The following is a 10,503-nucleotide window of genomic DNA, read 5'->3' as shown; positions in this document are numbered from 1 at the left end:
GCTAGCAGCTAGGAAGCGGCTGGTGTCTCGGTGCAGGCAATGGCTGGTAAAACCACGGTACGAATGCGGTTGAGTTTCTGTTCTGCTTGCCAGTCCGCTGGGGAGCCTTTGTTTTCTTCCCTTCAGCCAGTTTCTTGGTAACCATTTAAATACGGTGACGTGTTGCCACTGCCCTCCCTTTCTTTTTGCTTGGCCAGGTAGCAATCAAGCAATGTGTGGGTATTGCAAAAGAAATCACTGTTGTCTTCCCTGAGTTGCAGCTGTATTTATCCTCCCACCCCCGTTGCTCCAAGCACCTGCATTGTTCTGTCCCTTCCAAGAGGGACGTAGAGTTCCCTGGATTTCAGCAATAAGCAGCTTTTTCTCTAGGTGCTTTCACAGATGCTTGCAAACAACTCCAGCCTGAACAGCATCACGTAACTATTCTGTGTCAATTAATGCCCTGATCTTGCTGTAGGCTGTTCTTTCACTGGTTGACTACTAAAATAGCTCTGATTCAGAAAGGTAGTTTTCTAAGAACTTTATAGGAAAAGTTATAAATAGATTCCCATAGATTACAGCCTGTTGTACCATAGGTAGTAATCTTAGGGCACCTTGGGTTTACTGAAGAAGCTAAACTCTTTCAGAGGGCTGTTGTAAAACTAGGCTGTGCGCATTGCTAGCACACATGCTCCTCTCTGCTTTCTGTCCTGGCAAAGCAATACAGACTCTCACCACCATTTAAGGTTGTCTCCAGGGATTTAAAGCTCCCTGCAGCTGAGGCTCCTGTTTAGTGGCCTCCTCCTGCTTCCTTCAGGGTCTCTGTCTGACAAATGAAGGGGGTGAGGAAATAAATAAATGAAAATAAAAATGCAATGCCTTCTTCCTTCCCTGATTCTCAGCTCTATTTCCTTGCCATGGAAACATTTAAGAAGCATTTGGACAACGCCCTCAGACATATGGTGTGATCTTTGGGGTTGTCCTGTGCAGGGACAGGAGTTGGACTCGATGATCCTTGTGGGTCCCTTCCAACCAAGGACATTCTATGAGAAGATCTCTCTGTTCCCATGTGCCAGGAAATTTGATGCACAGTTTGCTGGAGGCAGGCACACTAATAGTCTAGGCCTCTGTAAGACATCTCAGGTCGGCAATCTTAATTGCTAAGCACTTTTGAAATCCTTGCTGTAAACAGTTTAGGGTTTTTCATGTCAGGATGGGCGTCTGGCCAGTGGGTTTCTATTCTGCGCCCTCCCTTTAACATCAGGAGCTTCAGAAGAGCTGTTCATGACAATGGTGTTGAGTGTTGGGCTGCTCCCAGCTGTTATTTCTAGGATCAGCTGCCTGACTTTCCTGATTCAGAAATCATAAGAAAAACAAACACCGTGGCAAGAAGTTGCTGCCCTCCAGCGCTGCAGCCTGGCTGTCAGACCCAATATTTCCCGAGTGTCACCGTAGATCCACCCATTCTGGTATGTGGGTCTGTTTGCACTAGCTTGCTCGTTCTGCTATGCGCTCCTTGATCAGACTTGTGTCTGGTACTGCGCTCTTGTTGAATTTATTCGTGCTTATGTGTTAATTCAGGGGTGAAGGATTGTTTTGTCCAACTCTACGCAGGACCCCATGGAATTATTAAGAACTGCAGGTTTCAATGCCTCCCCGTCTCATATGACAGGGATGAGCTGACAGAAGGACTTGTCCAGCTGAGAGCCTCTCCTTTGCCTGTGTCTGAGTGAGCAAAGGGAAGGAGGGCAGGACAGAATGAGTCATAGACTGGATGAATTGTTCTGGCAGGGCCTGACCCTGATGTATTCAGACGTATCCAGGCATAGCTGAATGAAATATGATGGTCTGAAGTTCTGTGATGATCTTTGCCTAAATTAGGGTGGCTTTTTTTCAGTGGAAGTCTGATATTTAAGTCCTTTCTGTTTCTGTACTCTATCCAAGGCTTACTCCCCTCCTGCCCCCCGCGTTTTAAGGTTAGATGGCCATGCAGGTGCTGTCTTGTCCTCCGGCAAGAAAAGAAACCTGCATGTTTGCTACATCCAGAAAGATACCAGGCAAACCAGATGTATCCCGGAGCTGTTCACTGTGGAGTTCAGTAAAGAACACTGACCCCCAGAGTATTGTGGAAATGTGTTGTGAGGAGTGTAAAGGTCTTAGGTGATTTCAAAGGGTTGCTTAGGATTTCCCCCCCTCGCCACTGGAAGTGAAACACCATTTGTCACTAAGGTGGAAGAAATTCTGCTTTCCTCACAGAAAACAGGAGGAAACAGGGCTCCTGTAGGAGCCCTAGTTCATTTTGTTAGTTCTAAGATAAAGGAAGACATTTCTTTTTCTCAGCTCTGGGGAGTAAATAGCAAAGTCTGGCCATTTATAGTAGTTCCTCTTTCAGGATGACTTCCAAATGTTTTACTCTTGCGATGCCATGGGGGAGAGAGGGACAACTTGAGTTAGAGGGAACATGCAAGAAGGTCAGAAGCTTCAGTGGGCTAAAGTAGGAGGAGAGACTTGGTGTCCATCAAGGTCAGCATAGCAGTAGGAGATAGTCTGAGGAAAAAGCCAAGTAGAAACAGCAAAAACTTCTGGAGCTCTGTCAGCAATGGCAATTTTGTGTATTGAAGCAAATGATAGTTTTAGGTCATGAAGAGTTTGGAGCAGGCTCAGTCTGACCGTAGCGACTGTCTAGCACCCAGTGCAATAGGTTTGCACTTCACAACTAGAATACAAGCAATTGCAATTAAAATGTTAATATCAAACTGGTAGTAGCACGGACAGCTCAGCAGCGTTCAGTTTTGGTAAAGAAGATCACACAACAGGAACAAAGTGTGGCCAGCAGCCATGTTATACCACCCGGCCTGCAACTGTCCTGGGGAAGAGAGGTCCCTCGTTGTGCCTGGGGGCCAGTCATCAAAAAGGGGTGATTTGTGATGCTGAGGAAAGAGGGGGGGAAAGGACTCTGGCGCGTGTGATAAGTGTGTAAGAATGATCATAAGCTGGGCCCTTTGGATAATTGATTAATTACTCTCACTTTATTAAGCAATGTATTAAGTAGGGTTCAGTGCACTAAAAACTCATTAACTAGGGCAATCAGGGACAAGCACAACGAGCACATGCAATCTGATTTTCACACGGGTTGCAAAACACCCTCACGTCTACACAAAACCCCTTTGAAGTCCCAAATCATCACATCCTGCAACCTGGAAGAGCAGCACAGCTAAGCTGCTCCACCTAGTACTGCACGTCTGGCAGAAGGCCTGTCAGGACCCTATCTTTGGAAGTTATTGGGAGTTTTGCTTTGACATCTTTATGGTCAAAACTAAAAGCTTCTTGTAAACTTTGCTTTAAAACTGTAGTGAAAGGAAGGCAGCTGTGTATGTGTGAGGAGAGCTGTGGGAAGAGTTCAGAACCACTCTCGGCAGCTGCGTGATTTAGCCTGTATGCTCCATGTGGAGGAGCAGGTTCGTTGTTTGGGTGAATGTAGCAAACGGGCACGAGTCCATAATCCCTGCCTGGCTTGGAATAAAGTGCTGCCGAACGGAATTTGGGTTGGAGGTTCTGACAGGGTCTGGGTGGCGGATAACACCAGAGTCAACTCCCTAAGCAAGCCACACCAATACACATCCTCCCAGCTCTTTTTCGTGTACAGCAGAGCACTGCCTGATGCACCCACAAACCAAAATGGGAGCTGGACCTTAAGTCCTCTTGGCAAATCTTTGGCTGTATTGTCAGTAATTGGGTTGGCAGTCTGTTGTCAACCTTGAATATTTTGTGGAGATTGGGACCGCTTTTGTTATCATAATGGAACTCATAATGAAAATGTAGTTTATTTTAGTGTGCAGTATGGCTCAGCGGACCATTTACCATGGCCTCATAGACATTAGCGCTTTGTAGTTGGAGAACCATTGACTTAATGCAGTGCTGAAAGGTAATTTTGTTGTTACGGTGATGGATACAGCACAGTAACAAGGGTAGAAAATAGTGTCTATTTATAGGGCTCTCATCGAGATATATGAACTATAGAATGAAACATTTTCTCAGCGACAATCTGAAGAACCGTGTGAGAACTGCTGACAGCTTGGACTACGGCCTGTGGTGGTGAGGTTCAGAGAAGCAGGAAAGATGGATACAGCAATTACAATGAAGGCAAAGTCAGCTGACAAATTGGCCGTTTCCTTTTTTCCATTGGGTTAGGAGTGACAAATGGTTTAATTTATATTACTTCCTTACATTAAACTACAGCATGGCCAACTGCCTGGAGATTAACACAGTCTGTGGATCTTGCAGATCATATTTATTTTAGTATGTTTTCTTTTTAAAGGTTCATAGTGAATTTTGCTTTTAGTTCTAGTCTGTTAGGTCCCTGAAATGTAGTGTTTGCAAGAAACCTAGCTGAAAGGATTACAGTGCAATTAAAATTCCTTTTTCTTTTTCCTTTCTGGCAGTCCTGTGTGTGGAGTGGATTGTTTCTGTCTGGAGGATCTAATTAAGCTTGCAACACTGAAAGAGATGGTGAAGAGTTAGAGGTGGCCTTTTCAATTCAATATAGGTGGAGCATGAGAGCTGCATGATATCTTATTTATTTCATGTACAATTGGCACTTGATGTGACAATTTGAAATACCATAAACATAGATAGGAATGGTTGTTTAATGGAGTCACGTTGATTTACACTGCTAAGAATGTGGCCTGTACTTTCCAAAAACGGGATTAACCGAATCTAACTTGCTCTCTACGCAGAAGAATGCAGAGACGTTTCTCAGTATGTGTTAACGTTTTAGTGGGCTCTGAATCAATTCTCCCAGCCAGTGCTAAAAAATAAAATTGGATATTATTTTTAACTGTGTAATAGTGGATGCAGAAAATAGTTTCTAGGAACAGGAGAATAGTTAACAGAAACAGTAAGCATTGTTTTCATTGGATTTGGCTTCATTTTCTTCTTTAGATTTATCCACTGACACATCAAAGTTTCTCTCGATGTATCTGTTTATCAAAAGTAGGCACTGATTAATCTCTCTGTCTAAATTTTGGTCTGTGCTGTATTGATGACTCTTCAGCACTCTTAATCCAAGCTGGTTTGAGTGCATACGCCAAATACACCCCCCCGCCCCTGTCTAGGGCCTGTGTGTAGCCTTCAAAGCTGACTTACGCGCTTTTTTGAGTAGGTTGAAATAATGCATAGGCCTAAAGTCGGCTCCGCTGGACAGAACAGAAATCACGTGTCGGCAGTTACGTGTTGAGGAAGAGGAGGCTGCTCACAGATGGGGAGGCAGATCTTGTGCATCTGGTGCCGGGCGAGGACTGAGCAGATGTGGTTTCAAAACGGGCTCAAGTGAGGGATACAGGCTGTATGAAGTGACCGAATGTGTGCCCCTGGTAAGGATCTCTAAGCAGTGGCTACAGCCTTGTCGCTTCTTGCCTTTGTCCTTCACTTTGCAAACCCATCTGCTGCGCTCTTTAGAAATCCTGCCTCTGAGCTTCCATTCTTCCTCTGTAAAATGGGTATAACGGGATTTCTTTCCTCCCATGCCTTCGTTGGACTATGAAGATTGGGGCTTTGTGTGGCAGGGACTGCCAAGGGCTTTAGGCGCACACAGCACCAGCGATGTCCCAGTTTCAGTTCTGTCTCGCCGCCGCTGCTAATTGACAGCAGAGAGAGTGCCAGCTCCTCAGGACGTAGGCTGAGCGTATTTTGCTGTTAAACCTACTTGCGTAGTCGTTGTGGCTAAACTAATATAGCGGTGTGTCCTCTGCTGCTGTTTTTGTTATTTCTCACTGACCTTGTGATTTATGCAAGGCCTCATGAATGATGCACATCAGAGGGCATTTCCCTCAGGTTTTTTTATTTATTTAATTTATTCATTTAAGTCCAGCTTTCTGCTGCGCTGCCTGAGAGCAGAAATCTCTCGGTAGTACGAAAAACAGGACAAAACCAAGGCGAAGGTAGATTTCGACAGAGCTTGCAAAGGCCTAGGCTTGATGATTGGTAACCAAGGCAACGAGGCCTCTTTTGAAATAAGTGCTTGCTGCAGACCCCCATTTTGTGCGGAGAACTGGTCAGCACTAAAAATTAGAGAAGACAAGGTAAGATCTATTAGGCAAACAAAGCCGTCAGACGGGCAATCAGAAGTGCCTGCCATCTAGCTGACTAAATTAAAGCAGGCACCACGTGGGGACAAATGTTTGCTGCTGGTTTGATCATTGCCTTGCGAATGGTTAAAGAGGGTGGTACTGCTAATAAAGAAATGAAAATACAGATTGCAAGGAAAAGTTTTTATGTAAAAGTGGCCTCAGTCTGCTCTTTTTCTACACTGTAGATCTGTGGCAGGACTCAAGACCGCAGCTTTTGTAATAGAGGGTGCAAACGTAGCCCAAAGCTTTCACTGAATGGGAAAATTCCTACAGGTCTGATTTTAATTGCTCGATTTGACATGGGGATAAACGGGAGGGAGACGTGAGTGACTGTTTTAAGCCACTTTTGTGCTCCCATCATCTGTTAAAAGACCCAGGGGTTAACAGGTATTATGGCTGCTTTAATTTACATTCATAATGTAATGTTCTTTGGTGGATAGTCTCTTTATTTTCACTTAATAGCCCTTCAACATGCCCTGCATCTCTCCTGGTCAATATTTAAGTTGTGATTTTAGTCTTTTAGAAAATGATCTATGGTGTAGGGAGAGGGTCTTGTATGGATGCATCTGAACCAGCCCTGTGTTGCGGGGCTGCCTGCAGTTGCAGAGGGCTGGTCTCTGTCCCAGTCAGTCCTTCTGGTCCAGTATTCCCCAGGTCTTTTCTGCGTTTTTGTCCGGACAATTGGATCTGTTAAGAGATGAGCTTAGTTTTGCCTCAGCAGGTATGGAAACTTTGATCCCTAGAGCTGAACCAACAACATTGCATTCATTTCAGATGAGCCACATCCAGGACTCATGTGCTGCTTAAGCCTTACTTGTGCCGAATCCTCTTGTAGGGGCTCAGTCAGTCACTGAGTCCAGCTCTGCAGGTAAACTTATGGCAAGGTTTGAATCTGATTCTGAACATCTGTGCTGCAGAATCCCTTGCGATGCACTTGTCACGGTGCTGGCCAGCGTGATCACATCCATCCACCAGCAAAACTTCAACGTGTTGGAAGTGGGCAAATCGGTTCCAAAGCTATAACGCGTGATAAACTGTCTGAACAAAGGCAGTAGTGGAGGGGTCTGTAGCCACAGATGTTTTTACTGCCCAGTGCTTTTTGTCATATAAAGTGAGCCCAGGCTTTTTATTGTGCAGCCATGGGTTACTTTTTGGCTGCTTTCAGCACCTGGAGAGTAAGTGGGTGGATGGTCGTCTTTTGTCTTCAGCTGGGCCTCATTTCAGTGTTGCTTAAGCTGTTGAAGCTAAAATTCAGTGATCTACAATAAGCATTATATAGAGAGGGGGGTGTATTGGCAAACTGGAGCTGATCTGTGTTTGGCAGCCCCGAAGGATGAGGAGAACAGACCCCTGCATTTCTTTAAGAGCTCTTCCTGCCCTCTGAAGAGCACCCATGCTGCATTCTGTTGCCATTGCTATAGTAACTTTCTGCCTCCTGATTTTGTTATGAATGGCAATGGGAAAAGCCTCCATGCAGGCTCCAGCTGATACCCTGCTGTTTCAAACATCCTCAAGGCTTGCTTTCATTTTTAACCCATGAATGGATGGTGCTTTTTAGCTGGGGGTTCCTTTGTGAGCCTGCGTTTTCTTCCTTTTGTCTCTGCATTCAACAACACGCCATATGTCGATTGTACACACAGAGGAGAAATTTGGAGCAAGCAGCTTTATACAGGCAACGGTCTGGATCTTTGGAGGAGGGAGTGCTGGGCATTTTTGGGAGGTGGCAGTTTATAGTGGTGTTTTTGTGAGATGAACGAGGGCCAGCGGGGTTCGGCAGCTAGCAGTGCTGGGCTCTGAAGGCTGACTTTGTCTTCCTTTATCACGATCCAGGCATCCCCTCTCCAGACACAATGCGGCTCTTTTCCTTCTGCCAGCACGCTCTCCCTCTGGGACTTGCTGCTACCGTGGAAAACAGCATAAAGCACGGGTGAATCTATTCTTTAACCAGTTGTGAGCAGCAGGTCAATATTATTGCTGCCATTTAACAAATGTGTAGATGGATCCCACAGAAGGGAAGTGGCTTGCTCGGGTCAAAAGAACGAACATCAGAACCGGGCAAAGCGCTCAGGAATTTGGGGATGCTGGCACATTAACAAATTTTCTTTAGAACGGTACTGAAACAACACGACCCTGAAAATGACCTAGTGCTAGAGGCTATACGTATATGGGTAGCTACCAAAAAAAAGGATGTTGGAGGAGAGTCACAGGTGAGAGAGAGACTGAATCATTATCTCCAATGAGGAGACGGGTTTCCAGAGACAGAGTTCCTTGTGTTCTCATACAGGAATCAAACCCGCTTCCCAACTTATTGTTCCTAGAGATAGTGGTAACCATCTCCTCTCAGCACCCTGCAATTTATCCTCAGTTAGAGCATCGTTTCTGCATGACCAAAAAATTTATTCCCCAATGCTGCCCAAGATGCTGTTGAAATGTTTTTTCAGGATTTGCCTTAACTTGAATTTTGCTGCTGCTGCTGCTGCTTGTTAAAGTTGTGAATATATTTTAGGCTCACAGAATCTGTCCTACCTTGAATTGAAAGAGATCCTTTGAAAAATGATGTGCTTTAAAATCCTGCTCCTCCAAACCGACTGGACTTTCAGATGATGTGTATACTGTTTGTGCTAAGTCATGCACAGGTTCTTATTAGAAAATAACTACTTACCTTAACACTAAAATTTCTCAAACCTGGTTTTTGAGGTGCTGATTAATTAGCGTATAATGCAGTAGACCTCTTAAGTAATTTCATTTTGTTACTGAGGTTTTTTGTTCTTTAATCCCCACATCTGAAATAATTTGCTACTCACTAAAGAATTAATGAATCTATCATCTTGCAGATAATTAGTATTAGAATCATAGAATCGTTTGGGTTGGAAAGGACCCTTAAGATCATCGAGTCCAACCGTTAACCTAGCACTGCCAAGTCCACCACTAAACCATGTCCCTAAGCACCACATCTACCCATCTTTTAAATACCTCCAGGGATGGGGACTCAACCACTGCCCTGGGCAGCCTGCTCCAGTGCTTGACAACCCTTTTGATGAAGAAATTTTTCCTAATATCTGACCTAAACCTCCACTGCCGAAACCTGAGGCCATTTCCTCTTGTCCTATCGCTTGTTACTTGGGAGAAGAGACCGACCCCCACCTCGCTACAGCCTCCTTTCAGGTAGTTGTAGGGAGCGATACTCAGCCTCCTTTTCTCCAGACTAAACAACCCCAGCTCCCTCAGCCGCTCCTCACCAGATTTGTGCTCCAGACCCTTCCCCAGCTTCGTTGCCCTCCTCTGGCCACGCTCCAGCACCTCCATGTCCTTCTTGTAGTGAGGGGCCCAAAACTGAACACAGGAGTCAAGGTGCGGCCTCACCAGTGCCCAGTACAGGGGCACTGTCACCTCCCTGGTCCTGCTGGCCACACTATTCCTGATACAAGCCAGGATGCCATTGGCCCTCTTGGCCACCTGAGCACACTGCTGGCTCATATTCAGCCAGCTGTTGACCAACACCCCCAGGTCCTTTTCTGCCAGGCAGCTCTCCAGCCACTCCTCCCCCAGCCTGTGGCGTTGCCTGGGGTTGTTGTGACTCAAGTGCAGGACCCGGCACTGAGCCTTGTTGAACCTCATACAGTTGGCCTTGGCTCATCGATGCAGCCTGTCCAGGTCCCTCTGCAGGGCCTTCCTGCCCTCCAGCAGATCAACGCTGCCGCCCAACTTGGTGTCATCTGCAAACTTACTGAGGGTGCCCTCGATCCCCTCATCCAGGTCATCAATGAAGATACTGAAGGACCGGCCCCAACACTGAGCCCTGGGGAACACCACTTGTGACCGGATGCCAACTGGATTTAAGTCCATTCACCACCACTCTTTGGGCTCGGCCATCCAGCCAGTTTTTTATTGCCACTTAGTAGGCGCAGGTGAAGGCAGTGACATGCCGAAGGTCACCAAGCGAGTCAGTTGCAGAGCCAAGTGAGGAGCCTCAGTTTTCATTCCCCCTCTGGTATAGCAGACAACTGACAATGCTGCTTCTCTTGACAGGTTTTGGTATGCAGTGTAGAACAGAGAAGTAAGCGTGCTAAAGTAGGAGGGTTTGCTTGTAAAGGCTCACGCAAGTATGTGTATTTATTTCACTGCATACCTAGCCAAAGAAGCCTTGCAGATTAGAGCCCTCCGCCTAACTCTTACATTTGCACACATTAGCAAAGCGAACAGGAAATTGTAGAGCGGCCGATGCATATTTCCCACTGTAATGCTAATTTGTTGGCTTCTGTTTGGGAAAGAAAATGGTGACTAATTTGAGGGAGATTGTTTGTTTGTTTTTCCTCTGTAAGACTGGAAAAACTGCTCCAGATTAAAAACTAATTGGGCACTATTGAACCTGGGGAGAATTCTGCCATATTCTGGG

This window comes from Platalea leucorodia, assembly GCF_965183815.1.
Source record: "Platalea leucorodia genome assembly, chromosome: Z".
Taxonomy (NCBI): domain Eukaryota; kingdom Metazoa; phylum Chordata; class Aves; order Pelecaniformes; family Threskiornithidae; genus Platalea; species Platalea leucorodia.
Note: the sequence above shows the minus strand (reverse complement) of the source record.